The 19241-nt window shown below is 45.4% G+C and overlaps 1 long non-coding RNA gene across 2 annotated transcripts in view; it reads left to right on the top strand.

Annotated features, from left to right (window-relative positions):
• The first annotated feature begins 1966 nt into the window (after nt 1-1966).
• Nucleotides 1967-19241, top strand: part of LOC131499258 (uncharacterized) — a 32115-nt gene continuing 14840 nt past the window's right edge. Inside the window, exon 1 of one of the 2 annotated variants that reach the window (XR_009255776.1) lies at nt 1967-2299. This is a non-coding gene — a long non-coding RNA (uncharacterized LOC131499258). The remainder of the gene's footprint in view (nt 2300-19241) is intronic. The other variant, XR_009255774.1, reaches the window with a different exon arrangement.

Raw genomic sequence — 19241 nt, 5'->3', positions numbered from 1 at the left:
GGAGGTAGCATGCTCAGTCCAGACTGGGCTGCTAGCAAGTTAGCAAATCATTTTATCTCTCTGTGCCCTGTTTCTTCTGCAAACTATACATGAATGGTTCTCAACGAGGTGTGAAAACTTTTGTTAGGGGGAGGGGTTTGGTTTTGATTTATTACAATGATTGTTGAACAGTCCCTCCTCTGTCCTGTGGCCAAACTTTCAACGGCCCCTCCAAACAGCCTTATAGATGAAATAGTTGTTAATGATTCTGCTTAATAATCTGTTTTTATAAACATTTTATATGTTTATGTATAAACACCAAGTATTTTTGCAGTTTTAACCAATACCGTGTTTTCTGGGATTGCAACCCCTTTGTAAATCAAGGAAAGGTGTATTGTTTTGTACATTACTTTGCCAAGAGATTTCAGAAAATCAAACACTTTGGGCAGCACAGCTTGTGGTATTTGACTTACCAAAACATCACATCACGAAACAATGCATTTATGATGGTTCCATGCACAAGCGCAAGCATCTAGTTCATTAATTTTGCTCGTGCAGTTGGACCAGGGCATTTATATGTTCAAAAGCTCACTATTTGAAGTTATTATAAAGTATTTTTCTTTTTTTTTTTAATGTTTATTTACTTTTGGGAGAGAGACAGAGCATGAGCAGGGGAGAGGCAGAGCGAAAGGGAGACACAGAATCCAAAGCAGTCTTCAGGCTCTGAGCGGTCAGTACAGAGCCTGACATGGGGCTTGAACTCATAGACCACGAGATCATGACCTGAGCCAAAGTCAGACACTTAACCAACTGAGCCATGCAGGTGCCCCAAGTACTTTTCTTTCATATACGGAATGCACATAGGGTCAGTTATGTATGTGTACGTTTCAGATCAATAAAAAGGGTTTTTACAATATTTTTCCAATATATTTGTTATTAAAGCGGCGGGGGGGGGTACTTTGAGAACTATATCAAATTGTGGGAGGAAGCTCAGAGAAGGCACAGAGGTGTGGGGATGAGAGCTGAGAGCCAGTGCAGGTAATAACATCACAGATGCTTTACTGGTTGGTGGGAGGAATTCCAAAGCCTTCCTTCGAGATGGGCTGGGGCAGCTGGAGTCAGAACCAATGGCCCCGTCCTGGAGCTGCTCTCTGTCTGAGGCTCCCAATCCAAATGGGATTTACCAGCTGAGAAAATCCCTTGTTAAACTGAACTCACAAGACTGGGAGTATCCTGATGATATTCTCAGTGTTGATGGCTTCCAGTCGGTTGTATCCATCAACCAGAACTGAAGCATGATGGGAGGCAGGTGCCTCAAGCAGCATTGAAGGGCAGTCCATAACGTTCTGGTTGCCAGGGAAAACCCAGCAGCTGGAGCTGGGAGCTCACAGGCCTAGGACTGTGAGGGCTCACACTCTAGGACAAAAGGTTTCAATAGTTGGTCCTTGGGGCATCTTGTGGCTCAGTCAGTTAAACATCCAACTTGGGCTCAGATCATGCTCTCGCGGTTTATGAGTTCAAGCCCCACATCAGGCTCTGTGCTCACAGCCTAGAGACTGCTTTGGATCCTCTGTCCCCCTCTGTCTCTGCCCCTCCCTTGCTTGCACTCTCTCTGTATCTCAAAAATAAATAAACAAAACGAACAAAAAAGAACAGCATTCTTAAAAAAAAAAAGTTGGTCCTCACCTTGTGGCCTAAGGACCAATAAGAAATAAAGGGCAACATGTGTATATCAATGTAGAAGGTGTCAAGAGTCTTCTTCAAAGCACCATCGTTAAATCCGAAGTCATGACTTTCTATTGTTGGATTAACATTACCTTGTTTTATGAAATAATGGTGATGGTAAAGGAGGTCGTACATTTTCATAAACACCCTTTATAAGGCCAAAGAGTTAGCGGCCCCTTCGATGACTCCTCCACTTACTTGATCTCTCCCCTCCTCTCCCTCTCCCTCTCTCTGTCTCTCTCTCCTTCTGAAACCCAAAAGTCTTGGAATAGAAGGAAACGACATGATAACTGACAGGTTCAGTAAAATGGCACAAGAGCCATCGCCAGTGGCACAGTGAGGTCACACACAAGGGCGTGGTTACTTTCACCTGGGGAAACTTCACAAAGGAGGTGATGTCTGAGCTTAGTCTTGAAAATTCAGGGGCTGCTTGCCAGGGAATAGACGGATGGTTGGGGATGGGGTAATGGTTGGGAGTGGAGACATGCCCGGAGGTTACCCCGGAGAGCCACCTGTTTGAGATGTTGCCATCAGAGTGTCTTGTCCAAGAGGGGCCATGTCAGGCCATGAAGCCAGAGCAGTCATGGGAAGCCAGGTAACAGCAGGCCTTGAGGGGCAAGCTAAGACCCATGGATTCCAGTCTCTGAATTGATGTCCTCAGCACCAAACAGTTACTAAGATTTGAAATTCCATATTGAACATAGGCAGGAGGGTGAGTCAGGGGGCAACCTGCCAGTGGGACAGACACCATTCCAGGGGAACAAGGAATCTCCTTCCAGAAACTCCTTGTGTGGGACGTAAACAGGCCTTCCCCAGACCACCGGCAGAGGGGTTGGGGGGGCCTGAGCCACTGGATTCCCCAAAGCGACAAGAGATTTGTTATGCAGGCTACTTCCCAGAGACGAAACAGCAAGTTTTGCTGAGGATGATGGTGCCCACACTCTGTCTGGAGAGAAACGTGCCCTCTACGCACCATGTAGCCAGCCAAATTTATATACACATACATACATATATATACAAATTTAATTTTGTTCCGAGCCTCTATTATGCTAGGTAGCAGAAATGTCAGGCCAACTGGGAGCACTCACCCTTTTTCATAGGTTGCCCCTAATTTCTGGGGGGTTTACCCAGGACTTATTATTGAGGACCCAGAATTCTGTCTGTCTGGGGGCCAGCCCTCCTCAGTGCTCTCAGTGTAGGGTCTCTCCTTGTGGTGTGATCATTTCACTGCTCCTCACTCTTGGAAGCTGCCTGGGGCCCTGGCGTTTTCTTGGTGCTTTGCCATGGCCCCAGAGTCCTTCCTGGGAAGAGTCCCTCTACAGACCACCGATGGTGGCTTCAGGGCTTCCCCTCTGCTCTCTCCCCTCCCCCCCACCCCTGGGGGAGGGGTGTTGGTCTTACTCTTCCTGTGCCCCTTCCACCTTTAGTCAGCTTCTCCTTTCTGTGTGTCCAAAGGCACAGGCTTTTGGATCTCAACAGTCAGGAAAAGAATATTTATTCCTCCGCTTTCATCACATCCTTTCCCGGAGGCATCCAGCAAGTCTGGGCTTCGCTGCCTGGATATGGCAACAGCAGCCACGGGTGGGTCTGGATTCTTCTCTGTTGAGGCCCTGGGATCCTTTGGATTGTTCTGCGCCAGATATTTGCTTCTTCATTTGGTACCCTCCCCAATTATTAAAGCAAAACAAAACAAAACAGCCACAAGCTCTCTGGCTCTGCAGCAGTCCTCGCCCAGTACGGTCTCTGGAAAGCCATTGGTGCTCTCTGCCAGAGGCCTCGCTGCCCCCACGCTGCTCTGCCATGGGCATGGGGCACGGGAGATGGACCACAGGTGTGTGCACGGCGAGTGTGTTGGGGCAACTGGGAACTGGGAAACTTGCCGGTCCCTCACTCGTCCCTCTGGCTCTCTCAGTCCAGGGCTCAGAGATGTTGTTTTCTTGGCCACTATCTGGTTTCTGTGCCATGGATAATAGATTACTAATGGGGAAAGGCTGTTTTGCTTATAGTTATTGCTAAAAATGAAGGGATGTTTCAGGGCCATTTTTCACTTAAGAGACGTTTCCTCCAACCACCAACCAACCTCTTATCCTCCAATAAGCTGTCACCTCCAAAGTAACAGCTTTTTTGTCCTCCTGGCTTTTCTTTCAATCCAAATTCCAGAAACAGAAGTTGCCTTTCTTGGAGATGTAAGAGTTTGTGGTTGGGGCACATGGGTGGCTCAGTCAGTTGAGCATCTGACTCTCGGTTTCATCTCAGGTCATGATCCAGGGGTGGTGGGATCGAGCTGACAGCATGGAACTTGCTTAGGATTCTGTCTCTCTCCCTCTCCCCTTCTCCTCCACTCGTGTTCTCTCTCTATAAAAAAAAGTAAATACAAAAAATAAAAAAAAGATTTTGTGGTTAAGAGATTGGGTTCTGTTTTCACCACTTAACACCTGATAGCTTTGGAGAGGTGCCTTGCATACCCTGAGCCTCAGTTTCCTCATCTGTACACTGAGAGTGCTAACAGCAGCTGCCTCAAGGAACTGCTGTGAGGATTAGATGAGTGAATAATGAGAAGTGCTTAGCCCTGTGTCTGTGGCACAGCCAGGCCTCAGTGCAATTCAGCCTAAATAGTCATGTGACAAAATTATTACTTCCCTCTGGCTCTTGGAACTGATGGGGAAACTGACATCAGGGATTCAAGATTTTAAACTAAAGACAATGCTCATGGAGGAAGTGAGAAAGGGAAATGCTCAAGATGTCAGGCCACATGACATCATCTCAACTATAAACAGCAGCGGAGCTAACAAATCCCCTCATCCTGTAAAACAAGGTGCCCCTTCCTTTATGTCACTTGAAGGATAAATAGAGCCCCACCCCTTCCCCCAACAGAGGCAAAGGGAAGTAACTGGAGAACCAAGTTTGTACCAACGGAGAGGGAGCACCCAGGTGGGTGCCTACTGCTCTACCCCACCTGTGTTTGCAATTGCCCCCCAGCCTGCCTTCGGCAACTCGGGGGCTGGAGTCCCCACCACGGGCTTCTGAGTCCCCACTTTGGCAGGCTCATGGATAATCCTGCAGTGTGGACTGCCAGGATGGGGTACTTGGACAAGGGAGAAACAGAGAAACACCTTTGTCCATGGATTGCAGAAGCATCCCTTGGCATTCCAAGGCTGGACGCACCCTCTGGAGTCCAGTGCCTCCAACCTCTCTCTGCCTTGATCAGACAGCCAGGCTTCTTAGCCACCCATGACTAATCATCATCATTCATGTTTCTTTTGAGCATTTATCACACGTGTGGCACTTTTTTTCTGAATACTAGTCACTCCTCATACCAACACAACAAGGTCCCTGAGACTTCCTCCAAAACCCTGTCCCAGAGGCCCTACAGGAAGAATCCATTGCTCTCTGTGAAGCTGGCAGAAGAGGAAAGGCCACAAATATCTGTTGAGCACTTATTGTGTATCAGACCCTGTTCTGAAAAAGACACAGTGTTGCATTGCTGCCTTTAGACAACTAACTTCAAATGGATGAAGGTGGACAAAGGGGAAGTACAGGATGCCGCTGGGAAGAGTTAACCTCCTCCAACGTCCCCAGCACCAGAGCCCAGGCCAGTCACTGAGCAACTGTCTGGTCAATTGCTCCATCTTCTTGGCCACTGTTTCACATCACCATGTGTGCCCTTTCCTCTGGTGGGTAGATGGTTGAGCAACTTCATGGTGAGAGAGTTGGGAATGGATTCTGGAGTGTGTCCAGACTGTGAGCTCCTCAAGGGCAGGGAAATATCTCATACTAGCACTTTAGTGCCCAGTAGAGGACATTCAGGAAACGAAACCATTAACAAAATGAAAAGGCAGCCTACTGATTGAAAGAAAATATTTTCAAATCATATATCCAATAAGGGGTTAATATCCAAAATATATAGAGAACTCATATAACTCAATAGCAAAAAGCAATCAATTAAAAATGGGCAGAAGATTTCAATAGACATTTTTCCAAAGAAGACATCCAGATGGCCAACAAGTACATGAAAAGATCCTCAACATTACTAATCATCAGGGCAATGCAAATCAAGACCATGGTGAGGTATCCCTTTGCATCTGTTAAAATGGCTATTATCGAAAAGACAAGAAAGAAGTGCTGGCAAGGATGTAGAGAAAAGGGAACCCTTGTGCACTGCTGGTGGGAATGTAAATTGCTGAAGCCACTATGGAGATTCCTCAAAAAATTAAAAATAGAAAAGCCATACCATCCAGCAATTCCATTTCTGGGTAGTTATCCAAAGAAAACAAGACATTACTCAAAAAGATATCTGCACCCCATGCACACTGCAGAATTATTTATAATAGCCAAGACATGGGAACAACCTAAGTGTCGATGGATAGATGAATAGATAAAGAAAAGTATAGGGGCGCCTTGGTGGCTCAGTCGGTTAAGCATCCGACTTCAGCTCAGGTCATGATCTCATGGTTCATGGGTTCGAGCCCCACATCGGGTTCTGTGCTGACAGCTCAGAGCCTGGAACCTGCTTTGGATTCTGTGTCTCCCTTGCTCTCTACCCCTCCCCCCACTCATGCTCTGTCTCTGTCTCTCAAAAATAAACACTAAAAAATTTAAAAATATAAAATTCTATATATAATTCCATTCATGTTGTGACAAATGGTAAGTTTTCATTTTTTAATGACTGAATAATACTTCATTTTATATGTATATAATGAAATAATATAATATATAATTATATATAACAAAGTATTATTCAATCATAAAAAAGAATGAAAACTTACTATTTGTCACAATGTATCTTGAGAGCATTATGTTAAGTGAAATAAGCCAGACAGAGAAGGACAAATACTGTATGATCTCACTTATATGTAGAATCTATAAACAAAACAAAGCAAAACAAAACTCATACAGGTAACAGAGAACAGATTAGTAGTTGCCACATGCAGGGTTGGGGAGTGGGCAAAATGGGTGAAGGTCATCAACAGGTACAAACTGCCAATCAGAAAATAAAAAAGTTGTGGGGATATAATGTACAGCTGGTAACTACAGTTGATAATACTGCATTGCATATTGAAGAGTTACTAAGGGAGTAGACGTTAAAAATTCTCATGATAAGAAAAAACTTTGTAGCTACGTATGGTGATGGGTGTTAACTTGAGTTATTGGGGTGATTGATCATTTTGCAATGTATACAAAGATTGAATCATTATGTTATATACCTGAAATTCTTAAAATGTTATATGTCAATTACACCTCAAAGAAAAAAACACCATGAAATGATGAAATAAAAAAGGAATAAATGTGGATGTGAATTAACACAGGAAGGAACAACGGAGTGGATGAAGGCTTCACCACTGCCTCCTGTAAAATAACATTTTAGGGCACTGGAGCTATTTGCCATTCTTCCCTGTCTGGTGACTGCTTCAGTGTTTGGCTCATGGTAAGCGCTCAATAATATTTGTACAGTGAAGACATGGATACATATCTAGACAGGTATATCTGTCACAGTATACAGTATAGTGTATAGTTATACACTGTATATATACTATGTACATATAGAGTGTATGAACTCTCTAAATATTTGACAGATAAATTAATGAAATTATTAACAATAGGCATACCACTTAGGAAACGACCAAAGTAATTTTTCTCAGCATCTTCTATTAATGTTTACTGGTAACAGATTTCTTTTTTTTTTAATGTTTATTTATGTTTATTTGAGAGTGAGAGAGACAGAGCACGAGCGGGGGGGGGGGAAGGGGGAGAGCGGGGGAGGGACAGAGAGGGAGGGAGACGCAGCATCCGAAGCAGGATCCAAGCTCCAAGCTGTCAGCACAGAGCCTGATGCAGGGCTCGAACTCACGAAGTGTGAGATCATGTCCTGAGCCCAGGTTGATGCTTAAGCAACTCAGCCACCCAGGTGCCCAGGTAACAGATTTTCTATAAGTACACAACTGTTTACTCACTTTTTTGGAATTTCTTAGCAAGGTAAAAAAAAAAAAAAAAAAAAAAAAAAAAAAAGCAACAAAACTGAACCCATGGAGAGGAAAAGGGGGCTAAGTCTAAATCTAAAAAATTCTCTATGTGAGCATCCAAGTAGACTAGGAAGTCTTTCAGTTGCCTCCTGCTGGGGCTGGGGCTGTCACAGGGAGAGGAGGGGGACCAAGGTGAAGGAGATGGTCCACTGGGCCAGAATGCACAGCATAGCCATCTCAGCCATATTCTCTCTGGGGATTGACTTTTTGCAACATCATTATTCGATTTCCATACAATTTTACAAGATGCAAGGTAAATATTAGTACAAGTACTTCTTTGCAAAAAGTAGTCATTTAATTTGATGAAATATGGTTCACGGTGATGGATGATGTTTGGACAAGCCAACTTCTACAAAGTCAACAATTATGAGACTCAAAGCAGCTTCCTCTGCTAAATAAAGCCATCCTGCCTCTGCTTAGCTTGAACCTCCGTCAAAGAGAGTCAGAGACAGAATGGGGAAACAGAGAAAGGCCCATCCATAAGCAGCTTGGAGTTGAAAAACCAAGGCTGAGAGCAGACACTCCCTGCCCCAGTAAACCGTCACCCATCCGGCTCTCCATAGTGGTTGCTCAAGAGTTCATGTTCATGATCAATCCCTCTTCTTGCTCTCCACCTCATGTGAAGGCTGAGCAGGGGGAGATATTCCTTTGCCACCCTCCTCAGGAAACTCTTCCTTCCTCCTCCTCCTTCCTCTCTGGGTAGGGATATTTGCTTTAAAGAAAAACACAACGCAAAAACATCAGGAAAGGTGTGGATGTGCAGAGAAAGGGGTCCTTGCTTTCTACTCCACCTGTTCAGGGGAAGGAGGAAGAGGGGTAAAATGCTGCTGCTCACCACTCCCCCCCAGCTGTCTGCATCTGGCACCAGCATCAAGCCTGAGGCCACAGGTCAGGGAGCATCATTTGGATACTCATGGAACCAAGTCTGAGTGGCTCCCACCCACCTCCTCTACTCTGTCCCAACCCAACAGAACTTCCCAGCTTGTTCGCCTCCCAGGAGTGACTCAGTGAAGGCCTGAATGCTCCCCTGACAAATGGTCATTCTCTCGCCTCTCTGCCCCCCTCCACTGTTGTCAGTTTCTCCTGTGCCCACGTGCAGTCTATACTATTTCTTAAAAATCAGCTTTATTAAGGGGGGGTGTAGGTGGCTCAGTTGGTTAAGTGTCTGACTCTTGATCTCAGCTCAGCTCTTGATCTCAGGGTCATGAGTTCAAACCCCATGCTGGGCTCCACACTGAGCATGAAGCCTACTTAAAAAAAAAAAAATCAGCTTTACAGTTTATATTAAAATTCACCCTTTTGAAGCATATAGCCTGTTTGTTTTTCAATTTAATTTTACTTATATTATTTTCTTCTCTATTTAGCTTACTCCTGATTCATACAATTTGCTGTCAAAAATAGCAACTCCTGGAGTGCCTGGGTGGCTCAGTCAGTGAAGCGTCTGACTCTTGGTTTCTGCTCAGGTCATGACCTCATGGTCATGGGATCGAGCCCCACATCAGGCTCTGCACTGACAGTACGGAGCCTGTTTGGGATTCTTTCTCTGCCTCTCTCTCTGCCCCTCCCCTGCTCATATGCACGTGCACATGCGCACTCTCTCAGAATATTTTTTAAAAAGAGCAACTCCAACCTTACTATGCCTTTGAGTTTCTCTTAAGTGTTTTTTTTTTTTTTAAACTGGAGTATAGCTGACATACGTTACATTAGTTTAAGGTGTACAACATGGGATTGGACAAGTCTACGTGTTACACTATGCTCACCACAAGCCTAGCTGCCATCTGTCACATATGACGCTATTACAATACCACTGACTACGTTCCCCATGCTATACCTTTCATTCCCATGTTTTATTCGTTTACAACTAGAGATCAGATTTGACAAATACACACAGTATGTAACCACCACTGCAATCACGTTGTATAGAATGTTTCATCACCCCAAAGTCCCCTCCTGTCCCTTGCGGTCCTGCCGTGCCCTCACTCCTGGGCCCTGGCGACTGCTGACCTGCTTTCAGTCCCCATCGTTCTGCCTTTTCAAAGTTTCTGATAAGAGGAATCATGCAGCACCTAGAGTTTTGTGGCAGTTTCTTAACCTAATGCTTTTGAGGTTCATCCATAATGTTTTATGTATCAATAGTCTTTCTTTTTTATTGCTGAATATGGATTCATTTTAATTTGCTTATTTCTTCACCAGCTGAGGACATTTGAGTGGCTTCTAGTCCGGGGCTATGAATGAAGCCACTATGAACATTGGGTACAACCTGTATTTTTTTTATTTTGCATCTTTCTTTAAAGAAAGAATGTTTCTTTAAATGTAATTTAAATTACATTTGTCAAATGAAAATTATTTAAAAAAATTTTTAGAGAGAGAGAGAGAATGTGTGTGGGTGAGGGGCAGAGGGAGAGAGAGAGGACCTTAGGTAGGCTCCATGCTCAGTGCAGAGCCCAGTGGGGCTTGATCTCACAGATTAGGATCATGACCTGAACCAAAATCAAGAGTCGGGCAATCAACCAACTGAGCCACCCAGGAGCCCGAACAGCATTTTAAAGTGAAACTTCCTATCACTACCATAAATGGAAAACCTTTATAGTCTACCATAAACCAACCAGATAAAAATAGGATACAAAGTCAGTAAATTCTAGCTAGATCCTGTTGCCTGCAATGTTAGATTCTCTACAATTAAAGTGAGGAATAAGGACTTTTTTTCACAAGTGATTTATTGAGGGAGGAATCTTGATGAAGGGGGAGGGAAACAGAAGCTAAGCAAAGGTGTGGGTTCAGCTGAAGGCTAGCCTCAGCCTGCTCCTGTGGTGAGGTCTGGAACATGAATGGTACCTCGCACTTGAACCATCTTGACATATGAACGCTTTTGTCTCCTGCGTTAGTCAGTCATTGCCTGCAGAGTGTCCTGGGGCAGGGGGCGGTAGTAGAATCTCCTACCTATTTCCAGGTGAGGCCATGCCCAAGAGATGGCTGTAGCTGTGAAGTCTTAACAGCCAACACACAACAGCTGAGAAGTGAGTGTGTCAACTGGATAGAGAGGTCTGAGCAGGCCAACAGCATCTATTATGCCAGCCAAAAGCTTAGACCTGAGGTCTTTAGAGGCTAAAGACCTATTGGCACCAAAAAGAGACCTTCTCCGTAATGCAATCAGATGATTGGAAAGTGAATTGAAAAGAGACAAGCTTGGGGCACCTGAGTGGCTCAGTCGCTTAAGCGTCTGACTTCAGCTCGGGTCATAATCTCGCAGTTTGTGAGTTTGAGCCCAAAATGGGGCTCTCTGCTGTCAGCGCAGAGCCCACTTCAGATCCTCTGTCCCCCTCTCTCTGCCCCTCCCCCACTCTTTGCCACTCCCCACTCTTTCTCATGGATAGTCTCTCTCAAAAAATAAACATTAAAAAGAAAAGAAAAAAAAAAGACAATCTTTCTCAGTCCCTAATAAACTGTCGCTTGATGCCCTGCCTGGTCCCCTTGCCACCTTTCTCAGCTCCTGTATCCCACATGGTGTGTGTCACACATTTTGGGACACACTGCTGTATGGCTTCAAATGGGGGTCTAGCCCCCATTCTGCCTGCTTAGTTCCCTTGCTCCTACTCAGTGGTTCCCTGTTTCCTAGCTGGGTCATCTAGTAACCTTGGTTTGTTGGAGAGGCTACTCATTATTCGTTCCCTGCCTTTCTATTGTTCTCAGTGTTACAGGAAACTGCATCTCCCAGGTTCCCTTGCTGACTGGCTTCCAGATAATTTTGCCCAACAGGAGAAGTTAGTGGAAGACTTGAGGCTTGCAGGAGGGGAGAATAGTGGCATTTCTCCCCTCCTCTTCTGCATTAGGGGGCACTTTCAGCAGTGGCTGTGTCTCTGCTCTGTTTCCACCTCTCAAGAGGACAGCCCTTACGTGGCTCCAGTTCCTGCAGGCAAGCCTTCCCCTGCATGTGGCCAGCTCCCACAGGCAGCCCCTGCTCCCGTCCGGCTTCTGCCCGCCAGGACTAGCACTGACTCTGAACTTTCCCTCCTCAGTGGGCAGGGGGAGGAAGAGGCTTCCTGTTGTTGCTAATGCTTTCCTTTACCTTCTCACGTCTTCCATTTTCTCTCTCTTTTTTTTTTCTTCTTCCATTTTCTGTGTAACCAATTCCTGGTATTAAATTCCCTCTGTTGAAAGATCTAGAGCAGTTTATGGACCCTGACTGATAGGGAGAAGCAGCAAGACAGCAGTGAGCCAACCAAGTATTTACAAAGTTACCAATGATAAGTTCTGCACAAATAGGCTGTCAGGATCATTTGGCTATGAAAGTTGCCCAAAGTTAAGGCCCCAGTTTCATCCCTTTGAAAACTCAGAATATAAAGGGAGAAGGAGGAAGAGGCACAATCCACTGTTCACAAGCCTCCAGAAATTCCCTGTGTGTAAAAAGTCCTGGCCTTGACCTTCCTCCATCCCTTACTTCTTCCTCTCAGCTTAGCGCTAGCCCTTCCTGGCTTCCCTGTTTATCAGGACTAACTCCTTTCTGCTGGCTCTTCAAAAACATTTTTATCTGCCCAGCGGGGCCTCTCGTTAACAACCACGGTATAAAGAAACAGAGATCACACAGTGGGACTTAATTTAGAGCCACATAAACAGATGGTTTTAAGAGACCTGATTCCCTCTGTTATTTCCAAATGGTGCCACTAGGGATGTGGAGGCTTGCGCGTGGCTCTTACTTAACAGACGTAGGGGGAATTACCCTCCAGGTGGGAGAGTCAGGGATGGAGATGATGTGTCTTAGGGATTAAGGCCCAGACTGGACCCCTGTGCTTTGCCCCCTCAACTCTTGCCATTTTCCCCTTAGAAATGGCATGATTAGCAAGAGGGCCAGAAAGGAGTTCGGGGAGGGAAGCCAAAGAACACAGCAGCCTGGTGCTGAAGCAGCCATGGGTGCTGTGAACACCCTTTTGCTTTGGGCATCTTTGGCTTCACCGTCTCCCTTATTGACAGGGACCCTCCAAGCCTGGCCACACGAAGGGCTCCAGAAAGCAGGACCTGTTCCATGCCCTCAGAGTCTTCCCATTTGTGACATATCTTTAAAAAGAAAAAATAACACTGTGTAGGTTTGTCACTGTCTATGGATTTCACCCCCAATTGGGCAAAGACAACCAGATGACATTGGACAGGGATCCCACCAGCAGCCCACCCTCCCTGGGTCTTGGCTTTCTGAAGGGCACGGCTGGTCAGATGAGGGATGGCAGTGAGGAACAGCTGCAGTATTGCCCCAGGAAGGACTTAACAAAAGAGAAATGGCAAATATAGGTCCAGGAGTAAGTTTGGGGAACATGAAGAAACAAGGGACTAAGGCTGGGTTTCTTCCCTCTTTCTATTTCTGTAAGCGTTCATTGAATACTTACTGTGTATCAGACCACAGTGCTTGGCCCATCGCATGCCTTCGTTCATCTGAACTTCACAGCAGCCCCGGGAGTCAGGTGACCCTCACCAGTGAAGAACTGCAAGGCTCAGAGGGGTAAAGTAGCCTGCCAAGGTCACACAGCCACCTGGGGCTTGTATTGCAAAAGCAATGTTCAGACTCCTCAATCCTGCAGGCAAAACAAACATCTGGAGAGGCCAGGTCAGCTGCTAGAGAGGCAGAGGGTGGGCCCCAGCCTGGGGACGGTGGAAGTGTGCCAAGGAGAGAGGCCAAAATAGTCAGATGAGAATCGAGGAGAGGGGGCAACTGACCGGGTGTGAGCTCTGCAATCATCTGATTGCCGCTTTTGGAAACAACAGCAGTGTTCCCCTTTCATCTGGACCTTTGACCTGGAGGCTGTCCCAGGAAACCTCACTTCTTGTTTACCACGGACCCGGACCTGATGAAGATGAAGCGCCTGCTATCCCCCTGAGGCTTACTGAGTGCTATGGGGGACACAATATCAACAAGTAGGATCTCTGTCCTCAAGCCCACACGGTAAAGAGAAGAGGGACATGTATCCAGATAGAAATTACCAAGCCATGCCTAACGAGAGTGCGCAAACTGTGTGAGACACAGAAAGGAGGGGAATCAGGGAGGACTTAGAGCAAGTGGTCTTTGAGGTGAACCCAGAAGGTGGGCTGGGCTTGCAATTGTTGGATTGAGGGGAAAAGCTAGCTCAGGCTGAGGAAATAGCCTGAATGCAAAGGTGCTCTGAGTAAAGGGGATGGGAATGGCCAGGACAGGTGAGGCGCCAGATGTGGCTGGAGCATGAGCTGTCAGGGCTGGTGCAGGGAAGATGAGCCTGGGAAGGTCATGTGGTAGGTTAGGAAAGGTCTTGCCTACACCTCCCACATGCCCATTGCCTACCCTCAAAACACTGCTCTAGGGCAGGGCTCAGCCTCCCCAGGTTTCACTTGTGGAAACCAGGGATTGTGGCAATTCTTATGACTTCATACTTCCTTCCTCCTCCATCATTAGCAGGAGGTCTTCCTCAGAGAGCCCCTCTGTCCCCTTGAGGTCAACCTATGCCATCCACAAGGTCTGATGACTAAGCATAAAATTGCCATGTCCCCAAGGGAGAAGCCACTCCATGAAGCATGGTAAAGGGAAAGGGGTACCAGATAGGGAGACAGGATATCTGGATTCCAGTGTGAACTCTGTCACCGACTGTGTGACCTTGGACTCCAGTGTAAACTCTTGTCACCAACTGTGTGACCTTGGGCTCTAGTCTGAACTCTGTCACCAGCAGTGTGACCTTGGGCAAGTCACTGCCTCCCTCTGGGTCTTGGTTTCCTTATATCTAAAGTGAGGAACTGGACTAAAGACTTAGCAACTCTTGGCATCCTTGAGTAATTACCTGCGGCCCAGGGACACAGAGGGAAGGGGCATGCATTCATTCTGTGGAATTGTAGGAAATGTCTGAACATAAGAGACTCCATTTGAAGCTCCGTTTTCTTTCCCAACTGATGAACTCTCGAAATGGGCCACAAGTAGCAATTGTCTTGCAAGGCAGTTGCTCATAAAATTTCAACAGGGCAACTGGCAATCGAACCATAAGGGGACAGTAAAGTTAATTAATGCATACCAGGGACAGTTTCATTTGGTAGCACTGGTAAAATAATCAATAAGATTAATCAGAAGTGGCTCAGCCGCTCAACACCAAATTCACAGGGTTTTTTTTGTTGTTGTTTTTCCATTTCTTTATCTGAATCATATAATGACTCCTTCCTTCTCTCTCATAAAATGCCCTATGTGAACCAGACACTTTCCTGGTTATCCTAGAAACTGTGCTCCTCAAACAGCAATTCTGGGATCCCAAATAAAGGCCTTTGCTCCTTTTTAGTTTCTCCTAATGTTCTCGGTTGATAATTTTTAGGTTGTTGTTTTTTGTTTTTGTTTTTGCTTTTGCTTTTGCTTTGTTTTGTTTTTGAGTGTTGACTAGGCAGCATGCCTTACGCCAAGGATGTGGATATAAAGTGCATAAATTCAGGTCCCTGACATCCAGTGATGGAGAAAAACAAGTGAGATGCAGGGGGCAGAGGTATTGAGAGCAGCAGGCAACTGTCAGCCCTGGAAACTGCTGGGCTCAAAGTTAGACTTGCAAGTGTCCAGGAGAGCATCACAAAAGAACCATAGCTTGTGCAGCCATGTGAAGGATGGGTATGTTCTGCCAGCTGGACAGGACAGCAAGGGCCTACCAAGCAGGAGACAATGTGTGACAAAAGCAGGGAGGTAGGTGACAGTGTGTGGCATCCAGACAAGCACAGCAGTGAAGAGGGAGCAGAGTGAGGAGGGCCCAGGAGAGAGATGTGGGGCTGGCTGGAGGGCTCAGCAGGGCCTCAGGACCAGGGAAGGAGTGGCTTGCTTAGGGCTGCCTGCTGGAACCGTTACTCTGGTCAGTGTCTGGTGGAGGCTGACCGATGCCCAAAGTGGATCCATGTAGATCCCTGAACAGGCCCCCTGCCCTCCCCTGGGGTCCTCACCTCCTCATAAGTGATCAGGCAGCGCTGACTCACCACAGACTGCTTCCTGCTTGGGACATCAAAAAGGACAACAGGGCTTCCTCCTTTCTGTGGAAATTACAGAGGGCCTCAATAAGCGAAGGGTGAAGGAAACGAGGACACACATTCTCCCAAGCTGCAGCCTGAGTGCACACAACATTAAAACTGTTATCTGAGCCAAAGAGAATGAAAATTCGGGCAGGATGAATTCAGGACTCAAGGCCATCTCCCAGGGCCCACTCCTCTAGGCCAGGCATGTAGTAAACATCCAATAAATATTTTATTTTGTGTATATGCATTATCCCCACCAATAAGGCTTGACAGCTTTATGAGGGTAAAACAGTATCTTTGCTATCTTTTGTAGTCCCCACAACCTTTGGCTGCCTGCTTTGAAGTTACCCATAAAGGGTTCCAAGCCATCTGAGCTACTTCCTTTTGGGTGACTTTGACAAGCCACTCACCCTCTCTGACTCTGAAGACTAGGCAAGATCATGCCAGACCAGGACCAATTATTATTGAAAAGATTATCAAGGGTGCATCTGTGAAGGGACTCCCACTCTTAGGCCCTCCATGGAGATTATTGCTGCTGCGATCTTGAATGGATGAGGAAGTAAGATACTTCCTCACTCTGGCCCTTGGTTTCTTCACCTGTAAACAGAGCCACTCAACTAGTTCTGCTTGCTTCTGCTTGGAACATCTCAGTGACCAAGGCTGTCATAGACTCTAAGTCTAAGGTTCTCTCTTGACCAGCAAGAGAGCAGATGCAGGATTAAAAGCAAGAGATGGCTAGTGTCCAGGAAAAGACAAGAGCCCCAATTAAGGTCTTTGCTCCATTTTTATTAGGATCAGAAGGCTTACAAACATGGTGATAGACGTGCACAAAGAAACAATGAAACTGTAAACATTAACTCATGGACGTGAGGGAAAGAGGGTCTTGAAATATTCGGGTTTAGGGGTTTGGGTTAATACAAAACAAAGTCCTGGTGCCAGGCGGATGGGCAGATCCTGGCACCAGGTCTGTTAACAGCAGACAGGAAGTGCCGTGTCTGTTTATCTTAGCTAGCCTGGGGGTTAGGACAGATAGAGCTCGTAACCTCAGAGTTAATAAGGCACCTTTTCTTTTGCTAATCAGCTCTGCTCTGGGCAGCGTCACCTGCAGCACAGGGGTCTATACCCCTATTTACCTGTTTACCTAATTTGGTCCCTCCTTCCTATGAAAGCAGCTTTCTGCTATAGTACTAAATTGGCAGACGCTTTTGCCCTGAATACCTAATCTTGCTTACCTCATATACGTTTGTATTGGGGGCCTTTGCCTGCCCCTCTATTCTGGTGGACTTAGCCCCCCTTCTCTATCCTTATTCGCCTAATCTTGTTTACCCAAACTTGGGTGTGAGCATCCTATGACTTTGTAATTGTTTATACCTTGTTAACCCCTTGGTGCAAGTCCAGGGAATTTCTAAGCTTATCCCCACACAGGGCTCTCCACAGGAGGAATCTGCTCGCTATGAGCCTCCCAAGTAATTCTCTTGCCCTAGGACCTATGGAAATGCTAGAAACATAGTAGACTTCAGTTCTTCAACTCTAAGACTTGGAGCAAGATTTCATGGATCCTTCCATGGAGGGGCCTCAAGGGCAACGCAGGAGCCTCTTAATTTCAGTACAAAATGCTTTAAGAGTATATTTTCTAGGAGGAAGTTCCATATAAAATGCCTTGTTAATTCACAAATCAGTCTACAATTCAAAAGCATCCCTGAGGATTGGACTGAGCTTCCACTACTCAGCACAATGTAGATTTTATAGAGCGAAATGTATGAACATTTGTGAATTGATATCATCACCTAGCTGTGTGTTTTGTCCAGGTTGTGAAGCAAATTAAAGTAACTATTCAACTTCATGGCAAACACCCAATAATTTTGAGATTACAACATCCTATTGTTTATTGAGTTTTATGCGAATTCCCATACCCCCCGCCCCCATACTTCCCTGGAGCATAGTCCCTACAAAGGCTGGTGGGTATAAACTGCTTTTTAAAATATAAGGTTGGGAGATGCCTGGGTGGTGCAGTCAGTTGAACAACCAACCCTCGATCTTTATTTGGGTCATGATCTCATTGTTCATAGGATCGAGCCCATGTCTGGCTTTGCCTTGACAGCGTAGAGACTGTTTGGGATTCTTTCTCTCCCTCTCTGCCCTCCCCCCCCCCACTTACACTTGTGTTCTTTCTCTTTCTCTCTCAAAATAAGTAAGTTAACAGAGAAATAAATAAATAAATAAATAAATAAATAAATAAATAAAGTTGGGGTGTCTGGGTGGCTCACTCAGTTAAGTGTCTGACTCATGATTTTGGCACAGGTCATGATCTCACTGTTGTGAGAGTGAGCCTGGAGTCAGGCTCCAAGCTGGATGTGGAGCCTGCTTAAGATTCTCTCTCTCCCTCTCTCTCTACCCATCTCCTGCTCACATCCCCTCTCAAAAAAACAAAAACAAAACAAAACAAAAACAGTAGGCTCAGTAGAAAGAGTATGCAACTCTTGATCTCAGGGTTGTGAGTTCAAACCCCACATTGGGTGGGTATAAAGGTTACTAAAAAAAAACAAACTTAAAAAATAAAACACAAAATAATAAAATTAGTTTTGTTTGGAGCATCTTTGAGACTCTCCTAGAACTCTTAAAAGCTGTTTATGCTTTTTAGAGCCTGTGTCAAGATCTTACAGCCAGGACCTTTCCAAAACCAAAAGATCCTTTAGAACTTTAGTGGGTCTGGGTGACTTTAGAAGAAAGGGCAAAGAATCGCTCTAGCCATGAAACATCAAAATTCTCTACTCAGCTCCACTTCAGCTTTTATGGATTGATTGCATCATACAATTTAGTACTTCTTTATTGAATAGGGTTTTTTTAAGTTTTATATTATTAAGATAGTATTTCTCATGTGGTAATAAGTTGAATAGCTCAGAATCACTAATAACAACAGTCTCCATTCCCACTCCTGCCTGCATCAGAAGCAATGCCCTTAACTACTAGTGACTTCAGTTTTCAGGTGGTTAGCACCACCTTAGGGGACATCTACTGACTCATGCCGTGAAACACATGACTGTCCCTCACTCCCTCTACCTCCCCTCCACTGGGCTTCTCGGTGTTAAACTGTTCCAGTGTTACTTTTATTCTGTCTATTGGTTACCTTGGTACACTTATTTTTAATGGTTGGTTATTTATTTATTTATTTATTTATTTATTTATTTATTTATAGATCACAAGTAGGGGAGGGGCAGAGAGAAAGAAAGAGAATCCCTAGCAGGCTCTGCACTGTCAGAAGAGCCTGACACAGGGCTTGATCTCATGAATCATGAGATCATGTCCTGAGCCTAGATCAAGAGTTGGATGTTCAATCGGCTGAGCCACCAAGTCTCCGCAGTTACCTTGGTAAATTTAAATATTCAGGACTTTTTTTATTTATTACTTTTTAAAAAATTACTTCTTAAGATAAAGATATCAGCACTCTTCACCATTTTTTCCATTCTCCTTCTCCTACCTTCCATACTTCTTCTTTTGTCTGGTACACTTAAACAGGAAGAAAAAAAAAAA

The sequence above is a fragment of the Neofelis nebulosa genome, chromosome 17, assembly GCF_028018385.1.
Source record: "Neofelis nebulosa isolate mNeoNeb1 chromosome 17, mNeoNeb1.pri, whole genome shotgun sequence".
NCBI lineage: Eukaryota > Metazoa > Chordata > Mammalia > Carnivora > Felidae > Neofelis > Neofelis nebulosa.
This window is presented reverse-complemented; position numbering and strand designations above follow the sequence as displayed.